Here is a 15,987-nt window from a genome sequence, read left to right as displayed (position 1 = left end):
TCAGATAATACTTTCCAGATTTCACCTCAGTGACACTGGTCTCTTCTTAATCACTGCTAATTTCTTAGCTTCAGCTAACCAGCATCAGTTGTCCCAGCAGTCCCTACTGTTTTTGACTCTAAAACCAGAGCCACATGGCCAAAGCTGCTGAGTTCTGCTGCTTACTGGAACATGCCCCCTTGTTCTATTATATTATCACCAGCCTTCTGTTTTCTAAATCTATCACTGCCTAAGCTTGGCTGTCCTGGAACTTGCTCTGTAGATTGACTTTGAACTCAGAGATCTGCATGCCTGTCTCCTACGTGCTGAGATTAAAAGTGTGGTCCTCCATGCCTGGACTTTGTTAGAACTTGCTCTGGACTTAAACTTAGCTGGTTGGTATCTTGCCCCAAAGTTACCACTCCCTTGATCTATTTCCTTGAACACAGGACTTAGCTCCATTGCACTTCCTGGTGCCCTTTTACTCTTTGAACCATACATTTTGTATTTTTTTATGCTTGCTACTTTTCATTAAAAAGCCCTTCATAAGAGTGAACTTTAGTAACCACACAACTGAATTTATGCCAGGCTGTTTTGAGACTTCTTTGTCAAAGCAATTAATCTAAATCTCTTCACCTTAGCCTCAGGCAGACTCTTCAGATGATGACAAAAAGCAGCCACATTCTTCACCAAAATACCACAAAAACAGTCTCTAGACCACATACTAAAAGTCTTGTCCTCTGAAACCTCTTGAGTTAGATCTCCACACTCAGGAACACTATCTACCAGGCTTCTACTAGTATGGCCCATTAAGTCCTACTTAAAGCATTCTGCTGCTTTACAAAGTTCCAAAATCTACATTCCTCCAAACAAAAGCACGCTCAGGCCTACACAGCAATACCCCACTTCTGGTAACAACTTCTATTTTAGGGTTTTACTGCTGTGAACAAACACCATGACCAAGGCAAGTCTTATAAGGACAACATTTCATTGGGGCTGGCTTAGTAGATTCAGAGGTTCAGTCCATCAAGGCAGGAGCATGGCAGCATCCAGGCAGCCATGATGTAGGAGGAGCTGAGAGGCCTTTATCTGAAGGCCACTATAACACTGGTTCCCACAGGTTTAGGAGGAGAGTCTCATTGCCCACCCCCACAATGACACACTTCTTCCACCAAGGCCACACCTAATAGTGCCACTCCCTGGGCTAAGTATATTTAAACCATCACACACATACCAGTTTCTAGAAGACAACTTGAAGAATTCAAAATTACCACAAGGATGCTTTTCAAATTTAAAAGTACAGACAACTAAGAAAAATCAGGAAATCCATATATGGATTTCCATAAGAAGGAACTGAAAATGTCAACAAAGAGATAAACTGTAACAGAGAGCAAAGCAGTTATGGAACTGGAGAATATATTTCTGTATTGAAAATCTTACTTAGGGATTGAGTGCCAGATTTGAAGAGGTATGTATTAGCTTTGCATAACTATAACAAAATATGGGCATTTCTTTTAATTGGCTTACAGCTTACGAGGTTCCCACTCAAGGTTAGACAGTCCTATGGCTTTGGATCTCTGGCATTGATACTGAATGGTCATGGTAGGGTGCACATTGTTGGGAGCCATCTAGGATAGGCTAAGGCTAGCAGGTGGCCTTTCTGGAGGTGGCCACCATTTTTGCATGATCTGCAAAGAGTGAGCTTGATGGCAGAATCCAAAGAGACTTCATCCCAGGATTGCTGCTTGCAGCTGATATGCCTTTCCTGTCATTATTAAATTAATATAATAATTCCAGGGCAGTAGCCCACCCTATTGATCAGATTTCCTGCATGTCAACATAAAGATGCCTTTCATGAATTAATGCTGTTTAAATGAATTAATGATTCTATAGAAATTCCCATTTTCAAATAATTTTAGGAAGAAAGTTTTAAGAGATGGTCTGATTTGCTTTGCTAGGAAGATGTACCAACATCAGAATCAAGAATAGAGTGTGCCCACTCCTCACTAAAAAGAGAAGAAATAGACTTGGGCCAAATTTATGTTCAAGGAACAACATTTAGGTCCAAGGATAAAGCCACAGGTGTGCACTATGATAAGACAAGGCCACTTAAAAGCTGTTGCTTTGAACTTGTAATGAACATATTAGACTGAAACACTGCTTTGAAGTTAATGTCAACATCCTTCTGCAACTCCCATTTTATCTCTGAGGTAATTTTCTAAGGAACTGTTTGTCTAAGAAGGTATAAGAAGGCCAGCTAAAAGAAGTAAAGTTGTTGGTTAGATGGTTTGGGTTGGGTGTCTCTGCCCCATCTAGCCATCCATGTGTAGATGTCTGTTTGTCTGTATGTGTGTGTATAGGTACATGTGGGTATGTAAGCATGCATGAATAGTCGTGGAGAGTATGAGACAGGTGGTTGGGCCCAACAAGAATGTGAATGTGTTAATGTGTAAATGAGAACGTGAATGAAAATGTAAGTGTATGTGAATGTATATGTGTCTGTGCATATTTACCTGTAAGGAGCATCTTAATTCTTTTCCTTTCTTTCCTCTCTGGTTCACAAAGAGTTAATCAGCCAGGGCAGTGAAGGGTTTTTTCTGCCTGGCAATGAATCATTTACCTAATCACCCTGCTGTTAGCAGCAAGTGTGGATAGATCCAGAAGCCTGCAGCTTCTGGCCTCAGAGGAACTTAAAGTCAAGGTGGGCATATGCTATTATAGAAAGCAACTTTTACATTTGCAAGACCAAGTCTTGTCCCCACCAATGCTCTTCCCCCTAGGCTGCTTCAGAGAGGACCTAGCCTGGGCTAAGCTCCCAGCAGCACATGTTGAAGTAAACCATTTACACAAGCCAGGCAGCAGAGAGAGGACCAAATGAAATCTGATACTCCCTTTACAGGCTAAGGAGAACTTAAGAACTTCCCATAAGGCATCTCTTTTCAATTTCTCCCATCTCTCAGTAGCACCACACCTGGGAACCACATCTTTAACATATGCACTTTTGGTGGACACTCATCCAAATCATAACAAGGTAAAATAAAGATTCAGTGAACCTGCCAGTCATGGTGGTCCACACTTAAATCCCAGCACTCCGGAGACAGAAGCAAGTGAATCTCTATGAGTTCAAGGCCAGTCTGGTCCATAGTTAATTCTGGGCCAGCTAGGGATACATACATAATGAGACCCTGCCTCCAAAAAACAAAACAAAACAAAACAAAAAGAATCAGGAAAACTAACAGGCAACAATTTTTGAATTTACCAGGGCAGAGGAGAACAAACAATGAGGAAAGTCTATGGCACCAAGGAGCTGAACAACAGGCACATTGCTGGACATGCAGGCTGAGAAGGAGCAGAGAGCCTACTTGAAGATCAGAGAGAAATGGACATGCAGATGAAAGGAGCTCCAATAACTTCACAGAAATAAACCAGAATCAGACTGCCAGACCATAGAGAGTATCACGAGAAAACATATACAAGAGAGGTCTCATGAGAGGATGAAATTTCTCAGCAGAAACTTTGTATACAAGAAAACAATGATATGAAATATTCAAAGTACTGCCAGCCAAGAATATACCTGAAAAAATATTATTAAGAAATTAAAGCTACTTTGGGAGACCTAGATAAACAGAAGCAGCATTCTTACTGCTCTATCAACACATAAAATACTAAAAGTCCTTTAAGAGACTTCAATATCCATGAATGTTGGTATCCATATGGGAATCATGCCCAAATACCACTGTATACACATACAACCAGTCTGGCTTTTAGATTACAATAAATTAAATGTATGAGTGCTTTGCCTGCATGTGTCTGTGTGTATCATGTGCGTGCCCGGTGCCCATGGAGGTCAGAAGAGGTCAGGAACTGGAGTATGAACCACCATGTGGGTGCTGGGAACTGAACCTGAGTCCTCTGCAAAGAAACAAGTGCTCTTCTGAGCCTCTCTCCAGCCTCCTTCCTTCTTTAATGTGTGCATGTGATGTGTGTGTGTGTGTGTGTGTGTGTGTGTGTGTGTGCTCAGTACACAAGCATGTATGTATATGTCTACTCAGGAGCACATATGCCACAACTGTACATGTAGATATCAATGGACAAGTTAAGGGAATCACTTAGCTTTCCTTCCTTACACTGTGGGTTCCAGTGACAAACCAGGTCATCAGCCTTGGCAGGAAGTACCTTTACACAGCCTCATTTCCCTGCTCTGAACATGCAGCCAATCTTAGTGTAGTGTCGATATATGTTCTAGTCTGCTTTCTGTTACTTTGATAAATGCCATGTTAAAAAAAAAAAAAAAAAAAAAAAAAAACCCGAGGGAAAGAAAGGTTTATTTGGCTCACACTTCTAGGTAACACTCCACTCTGGAGGGAAGTCAGGGCAGGAACTCAAGTAGGAGCAGAGGCAGGAAAACAAAAGAAAACTGCCCAAAGGCTTGCTTCCTGCCTCAGTTTCAGCTCCTTTGGGGCTGGTTGGCTGTCCTGGAACTCTCTCTGTAGACCAGGCTGGCTTTGAACGCACAGAGATCCGCCTGTGTCAGCCTCCCAAGTGCTGGGACTAAAGGCTTGTACCACCACCTGGTTTAGTTACCCTTCTTACATAGCACGGGCCTACTTCCCTCCCTAGGCATGCTCTGTCACAGTGAGCTGTACATCAGTTAGTGTTAGGGTCCAAGAATTTGGGAAATAATCCACCATGAAAACCAAGTTCAAGCCAACAAAAATGTTTTTATTCAGAAACTGATATATCAGGGAAACAGTTGGGTTTGGGATCAAAACCATTGTAATGTGGGGATGAGGGGGGTCAGGGGAGAATGACACAGAACAACTTTTAAAACAAAAAACAAACAAAAAAAAACCCCAAACCATAATTTAGGTAGGGCAGGAACAACCAATCAGGTGTGTGCATGTTGTATGTTTCTAACCTTTTTTCACGTCTGACGTCTTAAGTGGGTCACTACCTGTCAGGTACTTAGGTGGCTTTCCTGATGACTTGGCCTGGATAGAGAAACAGCTGCATGGTTTCAGTCCTGCCTGGGTGCTGACCAGCAAAGCATAGGGTAAGATAGTGTCGTGTAAGTTCCTATGGGGCACCTGGGGCCAGAAGCCGTTTCTGGGAATTCAGCTGTTCTTAGAATTTGACTTAGTACAAAGTGGAGACAGTGTACAAGATGGAGTCTCTGAATCCAAAGGGGCAGTCAACATTAGCAATCAAGAAATGTCCCAGGGAAACTCCTCCAGGCCTATCTGAGGGAGAAGGTTCTTCAGATGAAGTTCCCTCTTACCAAGTATGTCATGTTGATATCTGAGATTAGCCATCACACCACATGATCCAGCAAAAATTTTGAAGACAAATAAATAAGCTGCATGGTAGTGACCCACACCTTTAATCTCTGCACTTGGGGAGGCAAAGACAGGCAAATCTATGAGGCCAGCCTGGTCTACACAGTGAATTCCAGGACAGCCTGGGCTACACAGAGAGACCCCGTCTCCAAAACAAAACACCCCTGGGGAACTGAAGAGATAACTCAGCAGTTACAAACATATGTTGGTCTTTCAAAGGACAACATTGGACAGCTTATGTCTTTTGTAACCACAGCTCTAGGGGATCCAACACTCTTCTACCTCCACAGACATTGCATGCACGTGAACAAGTGCACGCACCTGTGTGTGTGCACACATACACACACCTACCTTCAAAAAATGTCTGTGGACCTGTGGCCTGGGACAAATGCTATTCTTAGCTTCTTTTGTAGCAAATGTCTGTGAATGGAGAAACTCATGGTGGCTCCAGGTGCTGAGGGTAACTTAAATGTCGAGTGTTCAGCCCTTTTGGCCTGTGGGAACACTGAGGAGGAAGGATCAGAAAGATATAAAATCTCGAGTGGGAGGGAAACACTGTCTTCTAGACACAACATGAGTGTTTGAGTGTTGCAATAATCGTGAAGTCACAGCAGCTCCGGCTGCCTGCCCTGGGCCTGCAGGAGCCTGGAACTGCCACCATTCAGTCTATATGGAGGAAGCAGCCACGGAGCTTTGTACCTCCATGGGAAATACTGACTATTGATACATACTTGGGGATTGCGAGTCGTTGTCTTCAGGAATGTAGACAGGAGTGAGTTTTTCAGACTTCACTGGCTAGTTCTATAGCCTTGGTCATGGGTCATTTACAAGTTGTTGAAAATGTCTCATAGTCTTCAAAGTGTAATTTCAGTGAAGCCATGAAGTAGGCAGTGATACCCTCACACCGGAGAGATAAGCTTTATAGAATATAAATAACTGACTAAAGTAATACAAATTAGCGATGCCTCATCTTTTAAATATATTTTCATGGTCTCTGGGGGCTGGAAAGTTCCAGATCGAGAATTGATGTCCTTACATCACTGAAAGACAGAAAGAAGCCAGTGAATGAAGAGATTGCTTAGGTACATATCATATCAGCAAGGCACCTGAAGCCAAATTTGTATCACGCACAGGAACTGTGATTTCTAAAGGTGCTAATTCAGCTGTGGATGACCTGTTCATGGTAAGATGATGTTGGGAACTTGAGGGTTTCAGATTTTTATATCTGGAATGGTACCCTCTCTTACTTTCCTCCTCTGATGCGCAGATGTGTTTGACTAATTAAGGCTCTTACTGACCGTAATTAATTATTAGAAAATCATGCTCCTTCTTCTGCAGACTCCTCTTCCTTTGAGAGTCTGTGCCTCCAAGGATGCTTATTTATATAGGGTGTCAGTCCCCTTGGCGCCTGCTTCATCTTGAAGCTGCATTCCAGACAACTCCAAAACTGATGCATTTACCATAGCCATTGCTACTTTTTTGTTAGCCTAATCCTTAGGAAAGGCCAGTAAATGGTCCTTTTGCCACGGAGACACAACAGTTGCTCAAGAATATGGAACAGATTTTCTGCTTGTTTTCTCTGTTGCCAGGATGCTGATTGTGTTGTTGCTCTGTCATGCATCAACATGGTAACCTAGGACTGACCACTGAAAATTGAGGTTCCCTTTCAGCCCCAGAGGAGATGACAAAGGCAAATCCTTCCATACCAATCTTGTGCTTTCCCCATAGCATCTGGAAGGACCCTCTCTTCACCAGGCTCTCAGTGTTACATCCAGAAATCCCATCAAGTTGTTGCAATAGTGGAATAAATAAATAAAACAATCCAAAGCTTGACCAAAAGGAAACTAAAGAGAAGAGAAGCTGAGAAGGTGGCTTCATTGGGAAAGTGCTTGCCACCCAAGCATGAGAATCTGAGTTCAATGCCCAGTGCCCACATAAAAAGCTAGGCGGGGTAATGCAAACCTATGATCACCATGCTAGAGAGGCAAAACCAGGTGGATTCCTGCAGCTCAGCTCACCGGTGAGCCAAGCTAGCAAAATCAGTGAGGTCTAGACTAAAAGAAGAAGAAGGAGAAAAGAAAATAATTAAAGGAAACACCTAATGTCGACATCTGGCTTCCATAGACACACACACACACACACACACACACACACACACACACACACACACACGGAAGGAGAAAAAAAGAAACAAAAGCTAAGCATAGTGAAACACACTTGTAACCCTAGGACTTTGGAGCTCCAGACAAGGCGGCTGTAGAGTTTGAGGCCAGCCTGGGCTTCATAGGCAATTCAAGGCCAGCTACTTGAGACGCTATCTAAAAAGCAGAACAACAAAGAAAATACAGAAACCATATATAGAGAGTTAAGGAGTGCTTTGGGGGAAGGAAGAGGCCACAGCTGTGCTCAGTACGGAAACAGAAGGAATAGCCCATTGTACATTGGGGTAAAGAGAAGTTGACCTATTTTTCATTGAAATTTAATGGCCATTTAGTGGTAGAGACATTTAGCTGCAGAGAAAGTCTATGTCCAAACATTCACTGTGTTTGTTTGATTAAGAGCTACTTACTCAAGGGTGATAGGCAACGACATTAGAAGTAGAGAAGTTGAGAGGGAGCCCCTCTTGAGGCATGTGGTCATTCCTGTAAGTTCACAGAACTTTCTGAAGGCAAAGGGAACAGGGCAGGAAAGTTTAAAAAAAAAAAAAAAAATCCCCCAGTTGACTTGACTGACAGGAGCAGCCTGGGTATTTCTGTCTCTCAGTCTCGTCTCTGAGCTCAGGAGCACTTGTGAGGATAACAGGAGACTCGAGCCTTGTTTTGTAATCCACTTAGCCAGCCAGTGCCTTTAAATTGGAGAATTAAGGATGTGTGCACTGGACTAGAGAAATGGCTCAGTGGTTAAAAGCATTGGCTGTTCTTTCAAAGGACCTGGGTTTGATTCCCAGCATCTACAAGGCAGCTCACAAACATCTGTACCTCCAGTTCTAGGGGATTCAACATCCTCTTTGGTCTCCTCTGACCTCCATAAGCATCAGGAATGCGTGTGGTACACAGATGCACATGCAGGCAGAGCACCCATACACATAAAACAAAGGAAGTGTACATTAAGGAGTATACAGTGGTAACTGGAAGGTGATTGTGACTATTGTAAAGGTGGTATGAACTTCATTCTAGAAGAATGGGCTTTGCAGGGTCCTCTCAGAAGAAATGTTACAGGAGAGTGATGCCAGGAACCTGGCTGCTACTCCCCTCCTGCTCCCCCCCCCAAAAAAAACAAAGACAAGAACAGTAAGAAAAGAACAAGGAAGACTCAAACACTGAAGATATCTATTAAAATTCAAGGAAAAAAAACACAATTATTGCAGTTCAGACAGAATGCAAACTACATGAGTGTGAGGGGTAAGCAGAGACTCCATATACAGAAGGATGGGAGCGCCTTCAGCTCTTCCCAATGGTCAATGTGAGGATTTGCAGAAAAGTCAAGGAATGTAAGACACCTAGGAACCCTTTAGGACACAGAGTTCTGCTTAGATACATAAAAGAATTCAGATACATCAAAGAAGAAACTGTATGCCTATACACAATGTAACAACATCCTTATCACAGTTCCCTTAGATGCCATAAGAAGATTCACAATGGAGAGAAATCATATGTGTGCCAACAATACAGGAAAGCATTTACTTGTCCTGGTTCCCTTCAAAAATCTGTAAGGATTTACAACAGAGAGAATCTCTAAATATAGAACGGGAAAGTCCATCACTGCAACGTTGTTTGTTTGGTTGGTTGGTTGGTTGGTTGGTTGGTTGGTTGGTTGGTTGGTTGGTTGAGACAGGGTCTCTTTACATAGCCCTGGCTGTCCTGGAACTCACTATATGGGCCTCAAACTCACAGAACTCTACCTGTCTTTGCCTCCTGAATCCTAGGACTAAAGGTATGTGCCACCATGCCAGGCTCCACATCTTTCTAGTAAAAATGCCAATATATAATAAAGAAAAGTTCCATCAGTATAACACTCTGGAACCTTTTTAGTCTTCTCCATACACTTTAGAAAGAGAGAGAAACATTGATTAGAAGAAATCTAAAAGATTATGTGGATACATATTGCATCAAAACCTGAAACCCTGTCTCAAAAAAAAACCAAAAATAAATAAATAAATAAAAAAAATAAGCCGGGCGGTGGTGGCGCACGCCTTTAATCCCAGCACTTGGGAGGCAGAGGCAGGCGGATTTCTGAGTTCGAGGCCAGCCTGGTCTACAGAGTTAGTTCCAGGACAGCCAGCCAGGGCTACACAGAGAAACCCTGTCTCGAAAAAAAAAAACCAAAAAAATAAATAAATAAACAAAACCTTATCAAAGTGAAAAATAGTATGAAATTGTCACTGTTCTGTGACAAATTTCAGTGTGCCATGAAAATCCTTCATGGGGCAGAGAAAAGCTGCCATCAAAGGCCAAAGGATAGGTGGCCAGTACGTGTGTCGAGACCTCCACTGACAGAAGCAAAGTCTAAACTGAAGAACAAAGACACAACACCCAACAACTCATTAGGCTGGTACTGTATCCCTACAGTAGCAGTATGTTCACCTACAGTTCTGAAATGAAGTGACCGAGCCTGAAACACAGGTAGATGGAACTCTGGGATATTGTTAGTTCTCAGATCAAAGGCTCTGCCGGAGGAAGATCCCTCATGTCTTACAATATCGAAGAGGAAGCCGGGCAGTGGTGGCGCACGCCTTTAATCCCAACACTTGGGAGGCAGAGGCAGGCGGATTTCTGAGTTCGAGGCCAGCCTGGTCTACAGAGTGAGTTCAGGACAGCCAGGGCTACACAGAGAAACCCTGTCTTGGGGAAAAAAAAACCAAAAACCAAAAAAAACCAAAAAACGAATAAAACCAATATCGAAGAGGTGGAGAACAATGTTAACAAAACAAACAAAAACCTCCAACACAGCCAGCCACAGCTCAACTATGTCTCTAACTGACTTAATTTCATCCCAGTATTACAGAGAAGAGTGGAAACCATCTTCAATTAGTCACCATAGAGACGAAGTTGCTATTTCAGTTGAGGTTACAGTTTTATTTCTGGTTACTTAGTGAGCTTAAATGGTATTATTTATGTGTATATATGTGTGAAAAAGGTGGATTTGGATTCATATATCCACATAATTAACTCAAAAGAGATCATAAACTCAAATGTGAAACTTAAATAAAAATATTGAAAGAAAACAGAGCAAAAATAATCTTTGGACTAAAGTAAATATAGCCCATAAAAGAAACCTACAGATTAGACCTAATGGTAATTAAAACCTGCTACTCTTCCACAGCTGATGTTAGGAAAGACAAGCCACACAACAGAAGAGAAAATGTTTACTTACAATGCAAGTACCTCTTTAAGTACTTTCAAAAATTCAGCAGTAAGAAATAATAACCCCTCAACCCACCTGGCCAATGGGTGACACCTTGTTGGTGGTGTTCATATATCAATCAGGGGCAGAGCAGATGGCAGTCCTTTGTCCATCCTAGCTTGATATCTGGCTTGGTAGCCAAAGCTGTCTTCTGCCCAGGACTCATTAAAATAAAAACAAATTAAATCTAGGCTGCCCGGCCTGGAGGAGGAGGAAGACAAAGATCTGTGGCTGCCATGCAGACTCAAGGGTGGAGAGGAGTAGCCTGTGGAGTGACCAGCCCCACCACCTGGGGTCCTGCTGAGGTCCCAGGCTAAGCTGCTGCTAAAGGCTATGTCTGAGTCCGTGGCTGTGCAGCGAGCAGGGTCTGTGCCACTCTCATAGTATCACTAGAGAACATGGGAATGCCGCTGGTCAGGGCAGTCTGCAGGGACCACATGGCTATCCAGGGGCTGTGTATAATTGGACCCACCTCTCACTGGATGCAGCATTCCGGAGAGCTGGCCCTGTCTCTCACAGGCAGGAGCACTTGGGAGAGTGAATCCTGTGCCTTGCCCAGGCAGCACAGCAGGGCTGGCCTTGGTAGCAGGGGTGTGGATGAGCCGGCCCCAAGGGGATAAGTGTGGGAGATCTGAGCCCACCACTGGTCTGCCATAGGGTGACACAAGTGCAGAGCTGATGCCTTCCCCTGCCCCCACCTTCCCACCTCCGGCAGTCAGGAAAGCTGCCCACAGCAGAGTCATGAGCTCAGGAAAGCTATCCCTTCCCTGCGCCTTACCAGCTGCAACACGGGAACAGGCCCTGCTCCTCACCTGGACAGCACAGCAGAGCTGACCCTGGTGATGTGGTGCAGGTAAGCCGGCCCAGAGAGCTAGAGCTTGGGAAAGCTGGCCCCGCCAGTCCTCTGGGGTGGGTGCAGGGGTGATGCCCTGCCTTGCCCTCATCATCTACAGCAGTTGAATGAGCTGCCGCTGGGGTCATGACAGCAAGATAGCCGGTGCTACCCCTCTCTGGACCCAGCACTTGGGAAAGTAGGCCCTGCACCCCTGAGCAGCACAGTAGAGCTGACCCCAAGGGCTGGGGTTCAGGTGATCTGGTCCTGGGCCATAATCAAAGGAGAGCTAGCCCCCACACTCCTCTGGTGTGAAGTGGCCTGTGGGGTTGGGGCTGGGTAGGGGAGATGCCCTCCATCCCTAGACACCTGAGGCAACCAGGAGAACTGTCCCCTGGGTCATGAGAAGGGGTGAGTGGGCCCTGTACCTCACTTGGGCAACACAGTGAAGCTGGCCCTGATGCAAAGACCCAGGTGAGCTATTCCTGAGGGTTGGGAGAGAAGAGCTAGCCCAGCCCCGACAGGCTGTAGTACTTGGGAGAGTGGACTTTGAACCTTGAGTGAGCAGCACAGTGGGGCTGGCTCTGAAAGCTTGGGTGTGGGTGAGCTGGCACAGAGGTCATGAGAGCTGACCCTACCTCCTGCCAATGGGGTCATTGGGTGGCTTAGCTGCCATGGTGTTGAAGAGCTTGCCCAAAAGCCTGCAGGCTGAACAGCTTAGCTACCACTCAGGACCAGATCCAGGGCTCGGAATTGGCCCACCCCAAAATCTGTATCTGTCAGTGGTTGATACGCATGCTCAAAAGAGTCAATCCTGCTGACCCAAAGCTGCAGGATCTCCATGAGGAAGCACAACAACATGATAACCAGGAGTCCTGATGAGAGCCAATATTGATGGCCTCACAGAAGCCAGAGCTCTAGAACCAGCCCCAGGACTCACTACAATGAACATTTGCAAGTGATGATGTGTGGACAGAAGGCTATACTGTGGAGGACACATCCACTACACACTACAGCTTCCACGATGAGATATTGTCTATGCTTTGTTGGGTTTGTTGGTTGGTTACTGTTGGTTGTGGGTTTTATTTTGTGGGGGAAGGCTGCAAGGGTGAAGGGCAGATCTGAGGGGACAGGGAGATGAACAGGACCGGGATGCATGATTTGAAGTCTACCAAGAATCAATAAGTTTTTTTTAAAAAAAGATAATAAAAAAACAAGGAAAAGAAATGGTTCCTTCGAAGGGACAGTATTTCTATAGACACTGCCAAATAACATATGAAGTGCACGTGCATTCAACATCATTAATTACCACAGAAGTGAACATTCAAAGCACGACACATCACTGCGGTCCTGTTAACATGGCTAGAATGATACAGGCTACCCGCAGCATGTGACTTCAGGCATGCTGCAGAACCTGTTACAGGCTGATGGTGGAAACGCAAGGTGGTAAAACAAATTTGAAAGATTGGTTAACAGTTCCTTTTAAAAATCAAGCCTACCATGATGCTAAAGAGATGATTAAAAGAGTGTCCAGACGTCGGGCAGTGTAAGTTTCCTTTGCAGGGGATTTTTCATCATCAACGTGGAACTGCCGATTGTTACTTCCTTTAACTCTTAACTTTTACCCTCTCCAGCTTAGTCGCTTGTAGTTACAGAAAGGGAACGGTGCATTCTCCTTTTAAAAATTGGAATTCCCACTTAGAGTAAATGCTAAAGAAGAGAACTTTCAAAGGAATGTTTTCTTTTTTTCTGAACTGTAGCTCCATCCTCTCCCTGAAGGACCCGGGATCCAGCTGCTTCCATCCTTCCCCTCTTGTATCTCAGGCATATCACAGCTAGGTTCTCCTACTCACCGGGTCTAGCTGCTGGCATCCTCCATTCCTCATGATCGACCCAACAGAAATCTATCTGATGCTCTCTGCATTCTTAGTTTTGGGGGCTGCTGGAAGCTAGTGGATCTGCCCAGTAAATAGATTTCAAAGGTTTTTATCTGTGAGTTCCAACACAGTGGTGAACAAGGAACTTGCTCTTCTGGGGGTGAGGGTGTGTGAGGAGGGGTGGGGGTGCTAAAAGTAGTTAAGTAAAGGTAAGTAGCCTCTGGGCCTGGAACCCCCACTCTCCACAGCACTGAAATTCTAATTAGTCTCTGCAGAGTCAGCTTCTTTTGAGGAGTGTTAGTGAACACTCTAACAAAGGAAATGTGTGATACACTGATAGTAACAGCCGCCCTCATCTCTAGGTGAGTTAGCCTTGGTCAAAAGACCCATGCTTCAGGCTTTGACTTTACAGAGGGTCTCTCCTCTGTGTACTTTCTGTATATGAGTGTTTCCTCAACCCCAATAAAAGCCTTTCTTGACTACCTGATTTCTGTCTGCTCCTGTTTTCTGAGTTTGAGAATTTCCCTGCTGCTGCCTGTCACACTCAAGAACCTTCCTGCTTTCATTCTCTAACTGGCAGAGAAAATGACCTTGATCAAGACCCCTAGGTGGTTACGTTTTTGAGGCCTCCTCTCAGGATTACTCCTGAGGAATATGGACTCATAAGGTAAGTATAACCAGGCCAAACCCTAGAAGGACAGGAAGGTGTGTGACTATTGAGCGACTGGTACCTCCCCCACCCTGAAATCAGATGGTAATTTGTTTGTTTGGGGGCAGGGTTTCTCTGTGTAGTCCCTGGCTATTCTGGAACTCACTCTATAGACCAGGCTGCCCTCTAACTCACAGAGATTTGACAGCCTCTGCCTCCCCAGTGCTGAATAAAAGGTGCAGTGTGCCACCTGGCAGGCTTACTGGGAAGGTAGTTTTGCTTTCTTCCCTCTAAGAAAGAAGGTCCCCTTGGACAGCTGTCCTTCTAACTCTAATGTCTGTGTATCATAGGAAGCAAGTTAAACTGTTAATCTCGAAACCTGTGAGCAGAGATGAAAATGCTCTCTGAACCCAAAGCTTGGCTCCAGCAGTGCCACCTCACACCTCAGGGTAAGCCTAAGCCGGGTGCTACAAGCAGGCGTATTCACTGGAAAGTTCCCCTTTGTGGAGACAGTCGAACCTTGAGAGAGGTACCAAGCCTATACCTCCCATCCTTCCCTGGTCCCTTTTCCAAATCAGAGAGGCTGATGGTGGCTAAGTTTCTTCTCCTTCCTTTTCTAGAAGTTATTAGAGAGCAACCTTACCCGGACTGTAGCTGCTCTTACAGTTGCCCGTGGATTCTGCTTTTCTTGAGCTGACATCATGAAATTCCTTTCTGAGTTTCTGGTGCTATCTTAGGCCCACCTGCCTAGGCCACCAGCAGTGTTGCCTGTATCCACACTAACATAAGGTGTATTTTTAAGAAAAAAGATGTAAATGTTCCACATATAATCTCCAAGATGTGTGGCCCCCACAGAGACTTGTGCCTGATGGGATAGGAGATCACTTTACTATGGAGATGAGCTCACCATGAGCAGAAAACAACCATGCGGTTGGCTACCCTCTTAGCTGCAGATCTCTGTAAGATGGAGGCAACCATGTGACTTGGCCACCATCTTTGCTCACTGATGATCTTATAAAGAGGGAAAATACCAGGTGAATTTATCACCATCTTGGTTAACGTAACCATGCAGTGTAAAACAAAATGACATCGCTCATAAAGCTTCCAGGTCCGACGGAGACCTCTAGGGATTGCTGCAGCCCTTTTCATATGAGACTAAGGAGGTGACACAAGATGTCCAAGGTGTTCTTTCTCCCTATTTTTGATCATTAGTTGTGTTTTAATTTTGATGATATATAACATATTTACTGGTTTCTAGAGAAGACAGAACTAAGGGATTTCCCAGTCCCTTACATAAATAATACATAAACACATACGTAAATGAGCACGTGTGCATCATGATTTCTTCCTATCTGAACAACAACAACAAATGTAATCTAGAGTTACAGATTAAGAGACTAGGAATCGGGTCAGGAAAGCCTAGAGCATAGGAGCTTCCCCCCTTTCTGTGTCACCTGCAGGAATGTGGACCTCCTCCTCCTCCTCCTCCTCCCCCGAGCTCCATCTGCCAGAAACTTTGAGAGTTCATGTCAGGCCAAGGGAGTCCTGTTAGCTATCACTCCTCCAGGCTATATCTGAGATGTGCTGATATTCTACCCCCATCTGCATGAGACGAGAAGTCACCTGAGTTTACTTCACCACAAGCAGGACCTAAAGCCATTATGTAGCTTCTAGGAAAAGAAAAAGTTCTGTCCTCAGGGGCATCTCACCTTCATCTGTCCCAGGGATAAGGCTAGGAGAGAACTAATGTACTTCCAATAGTGGTAGCTGAGATATCGCTGGAAACCAGTGGGGACTGGACTGAAGCCGTGGGTAAGCAGGAGTCGTCCCACACTGGGAACTAGTCCTGGGGTGTTTGTGTCAATCCAACCACTTCTTCCATTGGCCGGGAGCCTTCTCTTCATACCGGGC

General features: G+C 44.7%; 1 protein-coding gene and 1 non-coding gene across 2 annotated transcripts in view; both read left to right on the top strand.

Annotated features, from left to right (window-relative positions):
• Nucleotides 1–13,914, top strand: part of Cpsf6 (cleavage and polyadenylation specific factor 6) — a 58,767-nt gene extending 44,853 nt beyond the window's left edge. Inside the window, exon 11 of the mRNA XM_076920301.1 lies at nucleotides 3,242–13,914. The gene's annotated coding sequence lies outside the window, so the exon portion shown is untranslated. The remainder of the gene's footprint in view (nucleotides 1–3,241) is intronic.
• Nucleotides 10,748–10,886, top strand: LOC143436538 (small nucleolar RNA SNORA48). Its single transcript, XR_013106501.1, has one exon. It is a non-coding gene; the product is annotated as a small nucleolar RNA SNORA48 (small nucleolar RNA).
• Nucleotides 13,915–15,987: the final 2,073 nt, after the last annotated feature.

This window comes from Arvicanthis niloticus, chromosome 22 (assembly GCF_011762505.2).
Source record: "Arvicanthis niloticus isolate mArvNil1 chromosome 22, mArvNil1.pat.X, whole genome shotgun sequence".
NCBI lineage: Eukaryota > Metazoa > Chordata > Mammalia > Rodentia > Muridae > Arvicanthis > Arvicanthis niloticus.
The sequence above is the reverse complement of the archived record's forward strand: the minus strand, read 5'-3'. Positions and strand labels throughout refer to the sequence as shown.